This window comes from Adiantum capillus-veneris, chromosome 25 (assembly GCF_014529385.1).
Source record: "Adiantum capillus-veneris isolate H3 chromosome 25, ASM1452938v2, whole genome shotgun sequence".
In the NCBI taxonomy this organism is placed as follows: domain Eukaryota; kingdom Viridiplantae; phylum Streptophyta; class Polypodiopsida; order Polypodiales; family Pteridaceae; genus Adiantum; species Adiantum capillus-veneris.
In genome coordinates this window covers 21,625,348-21,632,051 of record NC_140955.1, presented here as the reverse complement: position 1 = coordinate 21,632,051, position 6,704 = coordinate 21,625,348, and positions in this window count along the sequence as shown.

The following is a 6,704-nucleotide window of genomic DNA, read 5'->3' as shown; positions in this document are numbered from 1 at the left end:
AACATTTCTTAAAACACCATAAACAGTGTATGCAATTGATAATAGTTACAACTCAAACAAAGCGCCTATAATGCTTCAGACAAGTAAAGACACCTGACATAGTACCACGCTGAATATCATCACGCTGACACAACCAATCATAAAAGCAAACTCAAAACGATCTGGGACAACCGTCTATGCAGTGAGATTTACAGATCTTTTCTTCTTCCTCCTCCATAAGGAGAAAACATCATCCCAAGGCACGTCCGAAGTTACTGCTGGCCCATTCAACCCAATGAACATGTAATTTTCAAGTGTTGATGTACTCATGCTCGTCCTATGGGCTGATTTGATGTTGTTTTGAAGAGAGAAACCGCGTTCTGCAGGAGCTGTATTCACAGGAACTATTGAGAGAATTTGCCAAAGCTTCATTAAGTTCGGAAATGAGTCATGCGTAGTGGCATCATCTTTGCATGCTTCCCATGATTCACGGAAGATTTTGTGTTTGAAGTTGGAAGACAAAACCATTGTAAATGAGTCCAGCTCTCCCAAGCAATGCTCTACATCAGCAACCGGACATCCATATTGTTTGAATATCTCTAGCAACCACTTCTTGGTACATGCCTCTTGTACCAGCTCTTCACTTGGATAATGCTTTGGACTGAACAAGCCTCTAATATCGGCATGTCTTCTTTCATTCGGCTGGACAAATTCTCCACAACTTTTGTGACCAGCTCTTTACCCAAAAGCATGCAGTCTTCAAAGAAACCGCCTCTGCTGGATCCCTCGATCCTGTCAAATCTTAAGTTGTGAACATGCTTTTCTCCACCTGCATCAGCAAAAGTGATTTTGCCATCTTTTGTACCCTGAACAAACTGATTCAAATATTTTGTTCCGCAACCAGCAGAGTCTCTCAAAAACTTCTTCCTCAAATTTTGTAACACCACATCAGCAAACCCTGATATGTTAGAAACAAAATAACTAGCAGAGCACAGGAGCATGTGTAGGAATTGATCGGTCCACCCAAGAGAGAGAATTTCACTTTGCCAAGAGCGAGCCAGAATACTTCCAATCTACCTGAGCCAGACATAAGCTGAGGCTGCTTCACCTCCCTCCATGAGCCCGAGCAATCCCAAGTACCATTAGGTGGTAGAGTATCAACACCAACCATACCAGTTTAGACACCACGCCTCTTTGATGCCCAGTATTGGGTGTTTAGGCAGAGCCAATGCAAAATACCCAATGAGTTAGCCGTGTAGGTCATTCCACCCTCGACAAACTAACCGTGTAGATGAGCCTAACAAAAATAAGAAGACCTAGGCAACACCCCCCGATCCAGCAAAGCCCCAAGTCAACGACCCTTTTGTCTAAGGCTAAGCGATCTAGGTGATCCTAGTCTTGTAATGATGCTGCCATGAGAAACATAACATGTGAGTCCAATCACAATAGCGCTTTCTATATGCACAAACAATCTTTTCTAAGCAGTTACACTGTACAGGGTCTCTACCCTTACACGTCTACCATAAACCATCCAGATCACTTCATGATCTAATCCTAAAACCATAAACTATAATCCAATCACATTACCCAAGTGAGTACTCCACCCAACTCAGGTGAGGCACAACCAATCCTTTATAATCACTTTAGAACATAACATGGCTGCAAAAATTTCAACAGCATTTCGACAGCATAACCATATCCATAAAAAAAACCAAGAGCCACACCCACTTCCATCATAAAAATCACAACCATAACCCATGATGGAATCTTAGCCCTTAATCACAACTCATATTTACATTGAGCCAACCGTCACACTTGGAATTTGACATATCTATTGCAGACAATAGGAGTCCATATACATGACTCTTAAGACATGAGCTTTTCATGCATAATATAAGTCCAACCAGCAACTAAACATGATATAAAAATCCAATTTTGACAACATCCAACCATGCAAAGTTGATGCATCATATCTGCACTTCACCCCTCTAGCACATAGGGCTAGTTTTGACCTAAGGAGGTGGAAAGCAATCATACCCATGCACATGAGGCATCCACATTAACCCATAAGGTTCCATACATCATATGATATCATTCCATCACTATAAACATGATGCAAAACAGCTCCGACCCTTAGGTCAACCATAAACCATAACTTCACACATATGCAAAAACAACTTTTTGCCATTTTTGGGAGCATACATAACATGAAAATGAAAGTGTTTGACCTCAAACCAATGTAGATTTTGCCTGTGATTTATATCATTAAAAAAAGGAGTTTCCTTGCTGATTAGTATTTGCATTTGTTGTTATAATTTTGTAATGGGTTGCTTATTACTGGTGGAAAGGTTGTGCCAAACTAGGTCATGATTGTTTTAATTTCTTCACGATTGAGAACACTATGAGACTGATTGAGCAATAAGAGCTCCTTCTGAATAGTTTGGATTAGCAAAAAAAAGTTGTGGCTCTTAGGTTATATTCACAGTTGACTGGCTCAGATTGCTTGGCTAAAAAATGATCCTTTAAACTTTTATACTTGGTATTGTTATGTTAAAATGGTGCACATTCTTTCCTTATAGGGTTTTAAAGGGTAAGTTTTATCTCAAAAACAAACACTGGTTCACTCTTTGTTGGCTGATGGTTCTTAACTTATCTAGTGCTCAGTTGATAAACTAACTAAATTTAGGGCTTTTTTAACCTACAAAGTGATAATGTTGGCCATCTGCTGGCTCCAAATGCTAAGCTAAACTGGTGCTATAAATCTTTCTCACTATTATTAGTATGTAGAAGATAATTTCTTGCAATGATGTCCATATATAGAGGGGCTGGTTGACATAGAAGGAGCCGTATATAGGAGGGTTTCTCTATGATGTCCTCCATTACTAATAGTGAATCCCTCAGGGAAAAATCATTCACAAGTATTGAATACTAACAGTGAGCAGCAACGTAAACAAGTAATAAGGAAGCGATGTAGCCATAGGATGCAAGTTGAAGGAGGTTTTTGGTAAAGGAACGAACCAAGTTTACAGTAGGATGTCAAGAGAAGGAGGTTTTTCACAAAGGAAAGACCTCCTATAGTAGCAGAAAACAAACCTAATTGAGTAACCAGCTAGAGGCTAAATGACATAGTCGTGTGCAGTGGAAGAAACGATGAGAATTAAGGTATAAGAAAAAGAGAAGTTATGGTGCAAAAGCAAAAGGCAAAGGGGGGTTTCTTTGTGTAAGTAACTGATGGTCCTACTGCCTATGCAAAAGAGAGAGAGAGAGAGAGAGAGAGAGAGAGAGAGAGAGAGAGAGAGAGAGAGAGAGAAGGGTCTCGATCTGGAGCACATATTCTAGAGAGGCAAGTACACGACTAGATTAAAAAAGGTCTATTCAAAAACCCAAACCATTAAGAGGAGGGCATTAAAAAGGACCGGATGCAGTGAGAAATAGAAAAAAGAGGCCTTGCAAGGACAAATCAGAGGGGCAAGCTTTGGAAATAAGGTTGGTGGAACGGGTGAGTAAGTTTGGTGGAAAGGGGGTATGGATTAAATCAACGGGTGGTAAGTGCTACACTAAAAAACAAACATGCACATGGCGTAAATTTAAAACCGATTGTAAAACAAGAACTTTTTAGTGAGTGAAACTTACCATTAGCCTCATAACAAAAGGAGCGCAATAGAAAATTGTACAAAAGGTAAAGTAAACAGGAAAGGAAGAAGGCGGGGCGGGGGGGAGAGAGAGAGAGAGAGAGAGAGAGAGAGAGAGAGAGAGAATGTGACCAAAAGAGATACACTAAACACGTTTCACTATTCATCATTAGCTCATCAATGGACAAAAGGAGAGGGAATCTATATAGGGAGTGAAAAGGGGAACAATGGGGTTTTCTTTGGGGCATTATCAAGCATTAAAGAGGGACAAACACAAAGACCTTATCATTGTAAGGGAATAAGAGGGAGGCTCTTTATCAATTGTTAGCTTTCATGCAAGGTGTAAGGGAATATGGGAGAAAATAAAAGTTTGAAGGAAAAGAGAGGGGGGGGGGGGGGAGGGGGGGGGGGGGGGGAACCCTTCCAAAGATATGGTTATAAATTTCTTTATCAACAAGTACAAACCAAAAGTCCAAGAAAATTATATAACTATAGAAAGAAAACATTAAGATCAGCCAGGGGCAAAATTAAAAAATTTGTTTTTTTTAAATTTTTTTGGGGGTGGGGGGGGGGGGGGGGGGGCAAAACCTTCCAAAGATATGGTTATAAATTTCTTTATCAACAAGTACAAACCAAAAGTCCAAGAAAATTATATAACTATAGAAAGAAAACATTAAGATCAGCAAGGGGTAAAATTAAAAAATTTGTTTTTGGTGGGGGGGGGGGGGGGGGGGGGGGGGGGGGGGGAAGAAGGGGGAGAATTGGTATACAAACAAGATTATTTTTAGGCTCTTTTTAGGGAGGTGACCCAAAAAGGAGGAGTGGAAAAATAAGGTGACCCATAAAAGTAAAGGAGGGGTATAGACTAGGGATTAAGATTAGATGCAAGAATTTTACTTAGGTTAGGAGCATTAAGCCAACAAATGATGGATTTAGGAGGATGGGAAAGCTCATGATTGGAAGACAGGAGCTCAGAGAGAGGCTTGTTGATGGATTTGTCTAACCTAAGTTTACGGGTGAGGGGTGAGAAAGATATTTTTACAATGGAGGGGGAGGGCTTCAAAAAGTTTTCTTGAGAAGTAGAGAGTGCCTGGAGCTATAGGAGACAAACTTCAAGCAATCCAAAAAAAGGGGTATGGGGTACCATTAGGCTCTCAATCTAGAAAAAAAGCTGGTATGAATGGTTAGAAAACCAGTGAGGGAGCTTTCTCTAATGATATATCGCTTTAGCTTTGAGATAATGAAGGCAATCTTTTGATGTGTGGGGTGCCATGAGTGCCAAAGAATGTAGTTGCAGGAATTTAATGACTTTTGGTGGTAGCGGGAATCAAGGATACTCAAACTAGAGAAAAACTCTCCTTTGTAGAAGTGCATATCAAGGATAAAAGCTTCATGAGAGAAGGTGGATGTGGTGATTTTAATGTGTTCTTGTAGAGGATGCCCATAATGCACAAGGAAGTTGATTAGGTCATTGTGAGAGCCCTGCTAGAGACCAAAGGCATCATCCACATACATTTTATAATCTAGCAAAGGTGGAGGATCCAGAAGATTGATGCTATCTTCTAGATGACACAAAACTAGACATGCATAGACTACAACAAAATTAGAACCCATTGTGGTGCCTTTCACTTGGTGCCAACTTCTACCATTAAAAGATATGTAGTGGTGATTGAGGACGAGTGATGCCAAGGCTAGGATGAGGTTGAGTTTTGGAGTGGGAATATGATTTTGAATAACACATTTTAGAGCAACGAGACCCTCGGCAATAGGGATACTAGGGTACAAGGACTTGACATCAAAATTAAAGAGGATGATAAGAGATAGAAGTGGGAGAGAGGAAATATATACAATAATGGATTGTGAATCTCTAAGGTGCTACTTCTTGGAAAAAAGGATAGAATAGAGTCGCAAATCAATCCACTTAGAGGCATTCTCCAACCCTATAAGAGCAAATAGGACAATCCACAAGATAAGTCTGGTGGAGCTTGGGAAGGAGTAAGAAAGGACAAGGTTTAGGGTTGATTTTTGAGGGTGCTAAGATAATTTTTTTCTCATTCATGAGAAGATTAGTAAATAGAGAGAGGATAGAGGAGAGGATGGATTGCACAAATGCAAGGGGTGCCTATGGGCATAGGTAAGTAGGTCAGAGAAGTGGCGAGAAGACACTTGTAGGTACCAATCCTTAGAGAGGATTACATACCCAAGGTTCTTGTCTGTGGGTTTAATGATTATGCTCTTATCATTCTTAAGTGATTGGAGAGCTTTAGCAAAAGCGGGTTGGGTACAAAAAGAGCTTCAGACATGACAACATGGGAGGGACTCTAAGAGAGAGAAGAGGTTTTTGAAAGATGCACCAAGAGTAGGGGAGGGTGAAGGAGGAGACCGAGAGAGGTTATGAATATAAAAGGGGGATAAAGAGGGTTGCAGAGGGGAATTGTAGTAGTCTACCATGGCAATGGATAACCCTCAGGTGGTTCCCCTTGCCTATCAAGTGCCAATAAAGCTCTAATCCTAACATACACAAAAACTTACACATAAACATTTCATTTTCAATGTGTCTAGTAGCATTTGTGCTACTAATTTGGACACTTTTTTGCATTTCATTTGTTCATTTTTTTAGCACTTCTTTAATGCTTCCCTAATGAGAGATGCTTACGGAATATGCACTAAGGGAAGAAACCTATTCATATCCTTAGGTCGAGATATACAAGATTGCCATATTAAGACAATCATTAGGAATCTAGGACTAGCAAATAATGAACGTATAATAATCTAAGGTCAAGGTCAATTATCTATGATTAACACAAATAAAGCCCAGTTTCTAATGTTTTTAATTTTCATAAAGTCGATTGTTAAAACTTTTGTGTAGCCTAGTTCTTGGAATGACTAGAACCATAGTAAGAAGTAAAGGCATTTGTTCCAAGCATTAGGAATATGAAGATAGACAAAGAGCAATGGAGTTCAACTATTCTGCTCTTTGGATCATCCTTGAGCAAAGCATCCACTCATTGTGTAGAGGCCTCTTCATTAGTTTATTAGTAAGCACAATCTCTTGAAGCCAAGTGCTAGTGAAACAAAAGCCCAAAAAAACAT